We start from the raw sequence: 13,371 nt of genomic DNA, 5'->3' as shown, positions 1-13,371 counted from the left end.
CTGTCGCCGAAACTGTGTTTACTTGTTTTGAATTCGGTTTGTAAGCAAACTCAGAACTTAGAAGCGCTTTATTACTACTGGGCTCCGAAAATAAAGCAGAACGTTGTTTGGCAGCCTCTAGTTTACGACACTTTTCTTTCAAAACCGCTACTGAATCTATGGTTACTAGGGCCAGTTGCTCGGAATAACATGGACGAATGTTATGTAAAAGAATGTCTAATTTTTGTTTTTCAGAAAGTTGAGTCGTTAATCTCGCAAACATACAGAACATTACCGAAAAATAAATACACACTGGTTCATCGGGGCCTTGCGTACGAGCTCTGATTTCTCCAATTAACCTATGATCATAATCGACTGCGTCAAATTCTTCCAAAAATAACTTTTTTAATTCTAACCAATTTGAGACTAATGATTTATTTCCTCTGAACCACAATAAAGCTTTACCTGTAAAAAGATGAAAGGCAGAAATGAACAGCTTCGAATCTGAAACTCCATACGACTTCTTATATTCTTCCACACGTTCGATGAAGCTACGTGGGTCTCCCTGTCCATTGTAAGTTAACTCCCACTTGGCGACATTTTTGTCCCCAGTGCATTCTACTGTGGAGCTGACTGAAGTCAAAGATTCGCTTTCTTGAGCCCAATCATTGTTAGGTTCCAATCTTGAAATTAGAATTTCCAATTTTGAACTTATCTCACTCCTCTTACCTTTTAGGGTGAGCTCGGAAGAATGTATTCTTAAATTTCTGAAATATAAATGTGACGCTAAAGCTTTAGCCCTACAAAGAATATGTCGTTCTTTATTTTCCTCAAATTTCTTAATTAAATCTTTTAAATCCTGAAGTTTTTGAGAAACAACCTCCAACTCGGTTTCAGCATCAATGTCCGTTTCCAAAATTGATTCAGAAGGAATCTCTGTTATTAAATGTTTTAATTGTTTCTTTAAACCAAGCACAGTAGGTGCTGGCGTTTCAGAACGAATGGACACCTCATAAATTAATTCATCTTTCAAAAGAGAGTGAAATTGCACAAAAGTTTGTTCCATTTTGATTTATAAAAATCGGTACAGCCAAGATATTAGAAATGGATCCCGGTGGTATTATCGTTACTAAAAAAAAAAAAGGTTACAAAAGCTTCAACAAAATCAAAATTACTTATACGGAATTTAAGCATACTATTAGAAAAAACAAAAAAAGAAATGTTTAAACTTAGCCTACTCTAAAATAATATCTCAACAACTATGCTTCCATTACAAAATAATATTTCTAAAGTATACAGAAGAAAGAAGAAATAATACTAAATAACATACAAAATTGTAAGGTGTGATACAGCCTTATGTGTCAAAATAATCAATGTGGCACAGCCTTCATATACACAACTCAACAAAAAAAAATATGTATATAACCTAAACTAGGTATAAATTATAATAACTCTAAACAAAAACAATCAACTTACTATGAAATACCAAATACAATTTAACATTGGTCAGTTGAAATGTTCATATAACTCTATATGAACCCAGAATAAAATAAAGAAAATACATAATCTAAATTATCAGAATTATCCAAACAACTTGAAGTGTGGTATGGTATAACCCCAACCTCTAAATCAAATAAAAGTAACTAATCTAATCAAATAAATAAATATAAATGTAACTATGTCTAAGAAACTACTGAATCTTAACAATTGTCAAAAGAACGTCTTCACGGAAAACTTTGAAAGTCAAAACCTCCCAAAAGAAAAAATAAACAAAATGCCAAGGCACAATATGCAGTGCAAACAAGAATGAATAATTGCAAATATGATTTGATACCAACAAAATGCAAAAAAAAAAATTATTTACTTTTAAAATTTTTTCTTTACACACTGACAATTGTCAAAACTCAAAATACTACTAATATTACAGTATTTTCAAAATCTACGGGTGATATACTCATCAAACAAGATAACATTAAAAAAAAATTATACTCGCAACAAAAAAATGATATTAAACTGTGATTACAACAAAAAAAAAAAAAAAAATTCAAAATAAACCATGGGTTTTATTGTTTCACTTCAATATCTATGTTTGTATATAAACATCACAATTTAAATTAATCCGTGGGCGCCATTTGCCACCCGACACATTGACGGAAAAAGTTGCCCGGCTATTTCGGAATACAATGTGCCGTTGACAAAAAAAAATAGTGATATAACTTTAGGGCTAGGACCATATACAAATTTTAAGCAGGTAGAAAAAAAAGATTTAAATAATAAACCAACTAGATATTCAACATTAAGGTAGTTTAATTTCCATTTTTTTTTACACTTACCCTCATGTAACAAAATATAATAAATAAGCCTACCTAGCTAACCCCAAAACCATCACTTCAGAAATTACAATTTAAACAAATACTAAGGTTGCTCAGTCGTAGAGAGAAGGTTCTTAATATATTTACTACATAAAAAAAATACGTGATGAGTATAATTGCTTAACGAGTATAATGAGCTTAACGAGTATAATGAGCTTAACGAGTATAATGAGCTTAACGAGTATACCACCAGAAATCAAATAACCTTGTAAATAAGCATAGATCAACTAAATAATGAGAAAGTCTGTACCTCTTCTGCTTTAATTCATACCAATTACTTGAATTGTCAATTTGCTCTGGACATCCACCGGGTGTTAAGGTTTCAACAGGAAGTTTCGATGAGCAGGATCTCCCGCCCAAAGGTTCTACTTTAATACGGACAGATGTTTCATTGCTCTGGTGATCCACGGTAGACTCAGCTTTCAAAATATTGAAAAGATACCTTTTAGTGTTTTATTTAAATTCCAAATTCAAATATCCAGGCCTCGATGATTGAAGTTTAACGAAAATGACAGAATGAAATCGAAATATAATTTTAAGTTTGAGTTCTGTTTGTAACTCATTTAAGTTCCATCTTAATTTCAAATTATAAATTTTTCATATTTAAATTTTTCCTACATCATGGTAACGCAAGTGTATTTTCTTCTAAAGTCATATCTCCATTAATTAGTTACGTAATATAATAAAATAAAACAATAAAATACTAAGGAAATATAAAAATGAAAGAATCAAAAAAAAAAAAACCCTGAAACAAAGAAAACACGTTGTCAAAATGGCGGAATCGAACCGATGCAAAATTTAAAAGAATGGTTTGAAATCTTACCAGAGTAGATTGCATATGTGTAATCTCTCGTTCCCACCATCCCCGAAATCAGATAAAAATATCTATTTCAAAATGAACAAAATAAGGAAGCTGTAACAAAAGTAAATTACGAGTTAATATGACACCTAAAGGTTATCACAAACACAAAGGGAAAAAGGTCCCACCAAAATATCGAAATTAACTCACCATTATTGTTGAGATAAATAAAATTATTATTCTCTACTTCAGAGACATAATTTTTAATATGCAGGCGAACCTGGCCAACAAAACACGAAAACGTGAAATCTTTCCCTCGCCGTTCCCAATCATGGTCGAAGCGAAAGTCCTTTAATCTGGCAGTGTTGCCACTCAAAATTAAAAATTTATCCAATACAGCAAACCGAAATAAATCTATATATTTTTATTTTTTTTTTTAATATTATTTATAAAAACAATTTAGACAAAAATCCTAAGCAATTAAATAAATATTTAAATATGAAACAATGTAAAAACAAAACCGTGCAAATACATAGCAACTCTCCAAGCACGCCATCTAGTGAGCCCGCAAGCTTCGCTAGATAAACCTCAATACCAGGATCAATAGTAATACCGCGGCTATAACTAGATGTCGCTATGCACCACAATTTTACTACGTTACAACACACACACACATACACACACACAAACACACACTCACCATTTGTTGCCTTAGTTCTTGTATGTTCCAATCAAATAAACTTTAATCTTTTTATTTTTATTTTATTTTTTAAATTATAAACTTTAAATGCATTGTTTTTGTTTAAACTAATGGAATCGTATTAAGCTAATGGAAGGGACTGGACCCCACGACACAGGGAATCCTAGTGTGGGGACCAGAGACATACTGTTCTTCCTGTGACTAAATATAACTGATGTAATATGTGTTAATATAATGTACTAACGTTTGAAGAAATAAAGATTATTATTATTATTATTATTTATTATTAATTAAGTTCAAACAGCAGGTAATTGCTATAAGTCGTTGAAGAGTTCCCTCGACTATCTTTCGTCTCCATCATCAGACTGTAATGGCACTTGTAACTCATATAGGTGCAAAGTTCTCATCAATAGAAACGAATTAAGTTCAAACAGCAAGTAATTGCTATAAGTCGTTGAAGAGTTCCCTTGACTATCTTTCGTCTCCATCACCAGACTGAAATGGCACTTATAACTCATACATATGCAAAGTTCTCATCAATAGAAACGAATTAAGTTCAAACAGCAGGTAATTGCTATAAATCGTTAAAGAGTTCCCTCGACTATCTTTTGTCTCCATCATCAGACTGTAATGGCACGTATAACTCATACAGGTGCAAAGTTCTCATCAATAGAAACGAATTAAGTTCAAAAACCAGGTAATTGCTATAAATTGTTGAGGAGTTCCCTCTACTATCTTTCTTCTCCATCATCAGATCGACTCCAGACCTTTATTAAATAGTAGTGCTTTATAGTACTTAATGAAAACATGATTAAATTTACTAGTCACCCTTACGATTTTTGAAAGTTTCCCTCGATTTCTCTGGGATCCCATCATCAGATCCTGGTTTCCTTATCATGGTACCAAACTATGGATATCTCCTTTCCAACAAAAAAAGAATTATCAAAATCGGTTCATAAACGAAGAAGTTATCCCCGAACATACATAAAAAAAAAAATATATATTATATATATATACGGTCGAATTGAGTAACCTCCTCCTTTTTTTGAAGTCGGTTAAAAAAAGAACCGCATCAAAATCCGTTGCGATCCGTTACATACTATGTAGTGATAGTATAAAACAAAGTCGCTTTCTCTGTCCCTGCACATGTATGTACGCTTAAATCTTTAAAACTACGCAACGGATTTTGATGCGGTTCTTTCGTTCGTTCGTTTCGTTCTGTCGTTTCGTAAATAATTATTTTTTTTTCTAGCGGGTACATCGTTCCATAGCTTAATTGGCTAGAGCGCCGACACGGTCAGTCGGAGACGCGGGTTCGAACCCCGCTGGAGCGGTCAATTTTTGATATGATATTTATAAATGTTTAGAATTCCTAATGTGTGGGTAACACAAAAATAAAATCGTACAAATTAAAAATAGCACGGTGTCGTCTCCTGTCAAAGACTTTCATTGTACTAAGAAACTTTGAATAGTTACGGGTCTCTGTAAAGAACTCTCTACAGACGGCGCCACGGTTCGCTTAAACCGAAAATAAAAATCATCATATCAAAAATTTCGCTCTAGCGGGTACATCGTTCCATAGCTTAATTGGCTAGAGCGCCGACACGGTCAGTCGGAGACGCGGGTTCGAATCCCGCTGGAGCGGTCAATTTTTGATATGATATTTATAAATGTTTAAATAAATATTTTCGAAGATATTACAGATTTAAAAATCGCGGTACGTAGCGTTGGCGGCGGTTCCGGCCGGCTCTAAGTTAACGCGTGCGGGCCACGGGCAGTAATGAATAAATCAAAACTACTGGATCGATTTTAATCATTTTTTCAGTGAATGACATAGGCTATAATTATATTTTATCGCTAGTTAGATATAACTCAAAAAGTAGTTGTTAGATCTCAAATAAATTTAAATGGGACCAATTGACACACACCAACTTTCGATTAAGGGGATACCAGAAAAATTCGGCCGTTTTCATGTGCTATAAAGTTACGTTAAAGTTACGTTAAAAATATCAAATAAATATATGTTGTAACTCGGATTCAGTTTATAAAAGTGACTGTAAGATAATTGTATAAAACTCTCTTAATAACGAGAAATAATTGTTTACCTGGACCTCCTTTCGCGTACAAAAATCGTATAGGATTTCTAATTTTACTACTTACCATAGTGAAAAATTTTTTGTTTAATCAAGAATCCTGAACTTAATAATTCTACCGAAGGGTTTTTTATTAGGTGCAGTATTTTACTAGAAAATCGTAAAAATATAATTTCTGGTTATTTCCGGGCGACGGGCAGCCCGCGGCAGACGGCTAGAGGCTATTGTACGGTGAACTTGTGTCGCTCGCCATCACACGCTGCTCTTGCTTACGCGCAAACCCATTTACTTTTTAACCGACTTCCAAAAAGGAGGACGTTCTCAATTCGACTGCATTTTTTTTAACCGACTTCCAAAAAAGGAGGAGGTTCTCAATTCGACTGTATTTTTTTTTAATGTATGTTACATCAGAACTTTTGACTGGGTGGAGCGATTTCGACAAATTTTCTTTTAATCGAAAGGTGGTGTGTGCCAATTGGTCCCATATTGGCGTCTCAAACCTAATGTTACACACACACACACACACACAGACACATATATATATATTATATATATATCTCGGAAACGGCTCTAACCATTTCATGAAATTTAGTATTCAGGTGATTTCAGGCGAAATAAATCGATATAGCTAGGATTCATTTTTAGAAAATGTCGTTTTACTTTTATCCCTGTTTACTTGTGCTTGCATACTTGTAAGCTCGTTAATTGTCTCTAAAAAATTCGTCTAGAATATGATGTAAAAACAAACACATTTTAAACTGAACGAAACGCTAGCGCGATTTAAACGGCACCTCATGCCATCTGTTGGTAGATATCAATAATTATGTAGTTCTAATGTGCTTTCTTTTACACGTAAAGATGAGTTGCTGCTGTTTTATGATGAAGACGATAATTTAAATAATGTTCAAGGTCTTTTGCTACTGTCGTTGAAGGTAAATCTCAATCATGTCATAGTGTGACCTGAATATTACGTGTTTGATAAACGCAAAACATACTATATTCAAATGCTATATACATTTTTATTTAAAATGTCTGAATTATTTCTAATTAAAATGTAATTAACTTAATGACACATAATTATTCTACCTATTATCTAATCATTTTAAGACAACAGAATTGATTTTTAAAGTGATCGTGTGGCGCTATCACCAGCAATAGTCCGAGCGGAGGCTGTAGATGGCGTGAACGACGTATTATCAACCGGTCTAAGTAAATTATCTAAAGTTAAACTCGGTTATCTACGAGAGTTTTATGTGACAATCAATCTGTCTTCTATTTACCGGTAAAACTTAGCGTTTTAAAGCGTTTCCGTCTCATAATTACTGTAAAAAAATTTAAACTTAATGTAAGATGTCAATAAATATTAACTTATTTTCTAACGGTAATTGGTAACGTTACTAAACCTTGGTTCATATTAATTTCATGTAACATTTGATTGGCTTAAGAACAAAAAAAAATTAAATATAAAGTTGAGTATGAAATTAAATGCTTAATTTAAGTGACATTCAAATAGGCGTAACTTGTCAAATCATTTACATTATCTGTGTGTATGCGCTAAATTGGAAACAAAAGCCCCTAAACCAAAAATTGAAATTATTTAAAAATCAGTCAGATTAATGTTTTTCTTATAAGATTTTATTTTTCAAAGGATTTTAAAATTGAAATTTTTTTTTATACTTTCCCTTTTCTTCTTATACTTTGCTTTAGTAAGGAATTATATATTATAAATTGCTAAAATATATTCGTAAATTGATAAATGAAGAATGTTTTTTTAATATTAAAAATATATTATGTTCTGACGAATTAAGAGTTCCCAAGAAAATACCCTAAAAAAAAAATATGTCCCCAAAAAACATTCCCAGAGGGAAAGAACCGATTTGAAAAAGGAGTAACGGTTTCAGCGCGTTCTGCAATTGGCTAGTAATAATTTGAACAACGACAGTCTTACTCCTGTGCCTCATAATGACCGGTTAGTCATTAGCCGTTATTCTTCCGGACGCCTTTTGTTTATGTATTCGTTAGTAAATATCGTAAAAATAATCGTAGTTATTAACGATATGTGACTTAATAAAATTTTATTTAGATATTTTTTTTTACATCTTAATAATTTGTGTAAAGTGAAGTGAAATGTTTCGTGAAAATGACTGTATGTAAGTCGAATTGTTTGAACTCTGGTTGAAATTACGTAATTGGAGATTAAATACGCCTGCTGCTTGCAGAGTTGGTCTCAACGACGCAGCAAAATAATGCGATGCCATCAGGTCAGTAGTCGTTATACATTAATGCTTTGGCTTTTCTATACACAATCGGGATCTAATTTATAGGGTTTGGGGGAGAGGTGGTGAATGGGGGAGGGGTGTGCTAGAATATAGGTATAGAAATTCGCGAAATACCGAAAACCGAATCGGAGCACCCATTGTCCACGTGGTCTTGGTCTGCCATACCCCGTGTTTTTTTGAAGCCGGAGGCGCGGTTGGAGGGTAGCCTTCGCCCGCCGCGCGAAATCGCGCGAACGAATGCGTAGAGGAGCGGCTCAGGCTGCCTCCGCTGCGGAACGGAGCATGAGTGAGCGTTAGCGCGTTTTTTTTTTGTAACGAAAATATAATTAGATCCCGATTGTCTATAGCCTTACCATTTAGTTTTTTTAGAATATTACTAATAAATTTCAAAGCGAATCTTGGAAGAAATCGCCGAGTATAATATGTCCCGCAATAATAAATTGAAACATAGACCTTACATTCTCGCAACGTGTTCCTTGTTGTCGTTGTACTCGTCTATTGGATCGTCATAAGATGAATAAATAATATAAAGCGTGTAAATAATAAGCTAATATAAAACGTGTCAATATACACGCTTTATATTAGCTTCACCTGTATGTCTGTAACCGACTCCTTTGGACTTCATTTTGATCCACTTCAAAAGTTCAGATTTGATTTAAACACTATCATAATATATCAGTGTCCCAATGATTTGACATTTTACTAAAGATTGAAGATTACTAGATTATTATTTAGAAATAAGGATCGTCAGGATTAAATGATTTTCTTTTTTTTCTTTTTTTTTTTAAAGAAGTTGTGTAGTGTGTCTATAATAGTACTATATTGAAATCAAGATATATTTTACTACGTAACTATTTTAAAAAAAAATATAAGTTTTAACATCCATAGGCTCTTAAGTGCCCATGCCTTTTTTATTTACATTTTAATTTTCAAAGCGTTGAGGCGTATTAATTTCAACATTGCATGCTTCCAATTAGGAACTAAAGCTTATTTTCTCTAATTCGATGGTGAGTCCAGCGCTTTTAAATAGTAAGGCGTCTTTGGGTTAAACAGGAAGCAGTAGAAAAGTAACAGGATGTGAGCCATCATACATAGACTATGAATAAAAGAATTGCGTGCGTACAAAGTACACATGTCAGAAGTGAAACTTGGCAAACTCATTGAAAAAACAACTAATCAAACAAAACTAATTAAAAAAAATCTAAAGATTTAGATTTCCGTTCAAGCGCTATCTAGATATCAGTTTGCAATGTAATACTATTGATATTAATTTAACAATCTTAGTAGTTTCTATAGCACACGCTAGGTGGCTCTGTTTTATCGAGCACGGTAGTGCCCCCGCCAAGACGAGCCAAAATATATTTTATAAATATTATTTTTCACGACGTTTTCTGTAAGTTGTAAAAAAGTCCTTTAATGTTTCATTCTGTGTATGCCATGAAAGAATAAATTATCCGCAAGAAAATGATGTGTTTTGTTAAATTATAGACTGTTTACATTTCGTATCTCGAATTTCGAAGAATAGATATTCTAATAAAAAATTATTTTCATTATGCAATCTTTAATTTTTTTTTTTAGGTAAGCTAAATTACAAATACTAATTGAAAAGAAAAAACAAAAACAAAACTGAAAAAAAAAAACAAAAAGCCAACGTCAAGCGGTGTTCCCAGGCGGTCACCCATTCAAGCACTGACCGCGCCCGACGTTGCTTATCTTTGGTGATCGGACGAGAACAGGTGTATTCAACATGGTATGGACGTTTAACTTCTAAATAAAACATGTTTTGTATTGTCTAATAACAAATAATTGTGTTTGCTCGCAAACGAAAAAAAACCGACTTCAATTACATCGACGAGTAATACAATGTAGATCGACGAAAAAATACTCAAGTAACTGCGCGTTATCAAAGATTACTCAAAAAGTAGTTATTAGATCTCAATGAAATTTATATGTGACCACATGACAAACATAAGCTTTCGATTAAATTAAAAATTATTAAAATCGGTTCACCCAGTAAAAAGTTATTGCGGATTTTCAAGAAGTTCCCTCGATTTCTCTGGGATCCCATTATCAGATCCTAGTTTCCTTATCATGATACTAAACTAAAGATATCTTCTTTCCAACAAAAAAAGAATTATCAAAATCGATATACCCAGTAAAAAGTTATTGCGGATTTTCAAGAATTTCCATCAATTTCTCTGGGATCCCATCATCAGACCCTAGTTTCTTTATCATGATACCAAACTAGGGATATCTTCTTTCCAACAAAAAAAGAATTATCAAAATCGGTACATCCAGTAGAAAGTTATGCGGTATAATACAACGTAGGTCGACGAAAAAAGCGCCAAGTAAAAACGCATTATTAGATATAGCTCGAAAAGTAGTTGTTAGATCTCAAATAAATTTAAATGGGACCAATTGGCACACACCACCTTTCGATTAAAAGAAAATTTGTCGAAATCGCTCCACCCAGTCAAAAGTTCTGATGTAACATACATAAAAAAAAAATACAGTCGAATTGAGAACCTCCTCCTTTTTTGGAAGTCGGTTAAAAAGCTGTGAACGTTGTATATAAAGACATTCTGTAAGTATATTTAGTATCAGCATTGCTCGTGCGAAGCCCGGGCGAGTCGCTAGTTAATAATTAAAAATTTGTTAGAAAAATTCTGTTTTGCCGTTGTCGTTCTCTCTCCACGTTCTACTTCCTGTCCAAGGTGACTACGAACCTTCATACGCCCATCATTTAAAATAAATATTCTTTTATTTAGCTATTATTCAAAGTATATAATACGGAAAAAAATTAAATAAAATTACATGCTTAAGTGAATATTTTATAGTTTAGTTTAAATAATTAAAAAAAAAAAAAAAAAAAAAAAAATCAAAAGCACAAACATTTTTTTTTTTGGGTGGTTTTATTTTGAAGTAATTCATTAATATGATTGATTGTTCGATCTTCTACTACTGTAATAAAAACTCTTTGTAATTAAAAATTATTTTCTACTTTTTTAGTTCGATTAGCTATAAAAGCGTGGTTCTTTTAGTAATTTTTTTTTTTTTTATCTATAATTTTTTTTAACGTCATTTAATGTATTCACGATCGTCCTCTTATCCAGTACAGTAAGAAATTCTTTTTTAGAGCGCTTGGCTTAAAGATTTATATGTTATTAGTGCCATCTACCGTCCTCAATATGCGTAAATATTTTACTTTAAAAAAATAATGAAATATAAATAAATAATGTAAATAAATAAATATATATGGTAATTACCATTGTTTTTTTTTTAATTGGTAAACTTTGTTTGAATATAGTTAAACATGCTCAATGTGCTATACTTGGCCTAAATAATAGTCTAACAAAATTAAAAACAATATTATTTGTGATAACGGTAAATCTTCATGGTGCATGTCGTGTCAGGCAAACAAAGTCTACATCTGTAAAACATTATATATATACCTATAATATGTTTGTAAATGTCTACGTATAAATAAACGAATGCTATTTTATTGTACCTCAGTTTGTTCTAACTTGGGTTATCAAACACCTTTAAACAGGATGATGAGATCCCAATGCATTATTTAAAAACACCTGGACATAGATTTTTTTTTTTTTTTAACGACATACATTTAAAATTTAAAATAATGATTTTATTGTATTTATCAGCAGTGATTTTTTTTTTTTTTTTTTTTGTTTAGATTTTTTTTTTTTTTTTTTTTTTTATAAATGATTTCTAGTTTATTTCTCTTTAATTCTTTGATTCCTTTTGTTTTAATCTTTAATTGTAGTTAATTTTATTGTAAAACACTATCTTAAGTTCTTGCCATTTGTATGTTATTTATATTATAAGTGTATGCTAGTTAAATGTAGTTATCACTTATAATTAAAGTTACACTCACTCTACGGTTATCGTATTTGTACTTAAAATACGGTATGTACTTTGTTTGTGTTCCAAAAAAAAAAAAAAAAAATATATATAACTTCAACAGCAACATGTCTACACTAATTTGTATTGTGATCGATATTTAAAGAAAGAACTAATTAAACATAAAAATCGGTTTGTTGTCTTCACACACTAGATGGCAGTGGTTGTATTTTAAATCACGCTAACGTTGTGATAATCTTAAAACATATGATAAGCGATGGTTCAGTTTCCCGGTGTTTCGGTGTTTCGGTGTTTCGGTGTTTCGGTGTTTCGGTGTTTCGGTGTTTCGGTGTTTCGGTGTTTCGGTGTTTCGGTGTTTCGGTGTTTCGGTGTTTCGGTGTTTCGGTGTTTCGGTGTTTCGGTGTTTCGGTGTTTCGGTGTTTCGGTGTTTCGGTGTTTCGGTGTTTCGGTGTTTCGGTGTTTCGGTGTTTCGGTGTTTCGGTGTTTCGGTTAGGTTTCGGTTAGGTTTCGGTTAGGTTTCGGTTAGGTTTCGGTTAGGTTTCGGTTAGGTTTCGGTTAGGTTTCGGTTAGGTTTCGGTTAGGTTTCGGTTAGGTTTCGGTTAGGTTTCGGTTAGGTTTCGGTTAGGTTTCGGTTAGGTTTCGGTTAGGTTTCGGTTAGGTTTCGGTTAGGTTTCGGTTAGGTTTCGGTTAGGTTTCGGTTAGGTTTCGGTTAGGTTTCGGTTAGGTTTCGGTTAGGTTTCGGTTAGGTTTCGGTTAGGTTTCGGTTAGGTTTCGGTTAGGTTTCGGTTAGGTTTCGGTTAGGTTTCGGTTAGGTTTCGGTTAGGTTTCGGTTAGGTTTCGGTTAGGTTTCGGTTAGGTTTCGGTTAGGTTTCGGTTAGGTTTCGGTTAGGTTTCGGTTAGGTTTCGGTTAGGTTTCGGTTAGGTTTCGGTTAGGTTTCGGTTAGGTTTCGGTTAGGTTTCGGTTAGGTTTCGGTTAGGTTTCGGTTAGGTTTCGGTTAGGTTTCGGTTAGGTTTCGGTTAGGTTTCGGTTAGGTTTCGGTTAGGTTTCGGTTAGGTTTCGGTTAGGTTTCGGTTAGGTTTCGGTTAGGTTTCGGTTAGGTTTCGGTTAGGTTTCGGTTAGGTTTCGGTTAGGTTTCGGTTAGGTTTCGGTTAGGTTTCGGTTAGGTTTCGGTTAGGTTTCGGTTAGGTTTCGGTTAGGTTTCGGTTAGGTTTCGGTTAGGTTTCGGTTAGGTTTCGGTTAGGTTTCGGTTAGGTTTCGGTTAGGTTTCGG

At 33.1% G+C, this 13,371-nt stretch overlaps 1 long non-coding RNA gene and 1 pseudogene across 1 annotated transcript; both read right to left on the bottom strand.

Moving 5' to 3' along the window:
• Nucleotides 1–3,179: 3,179 nt before the first annotated feature.
• Nucleotides 3,180–3,529, bottom strand: LOC123667059. The gene is made up of 2 exons (XR_006745371.1): nucleotides 3,361–3,529; nucleotides 3,180–3,264 (listed from the first exon to the last, which is right to left on the bottom strand). It is a non-coding gene; the product is annotated as an uncharacterized LOC123667059 (long non-coding RNA).
• A 6,338-nt stretch (nucleotides 3,530–9,867) lies between these two features.
• LOC123667329 lies at nucleotides 9,868–9,986 on the bottom strand (annotated as a pseudogene).
• Between the last annotated feature and the right edge of the window lie 3,385 nt (nucleotides 9,987–13,371).

Source organism: Melitaea cinxia, chromosome 27 (assembly GCF_905220565.1).
Source record: "Melitaea cinxia chromosome 27, ilMelCinx1.1, whole genome shotgun sequence".
In the NCBI taxonomy this organism is placed as follows: domain Eukaryota; kingdom Metazoa; phylum Arthropoda; class Insecta; order Lepidoptera; family Nymphalidae; genus Melitaea; species Melitaea cinxia.
This window is presented reverse-complemented; position numbering and strand designations above follow the sequence as displayed.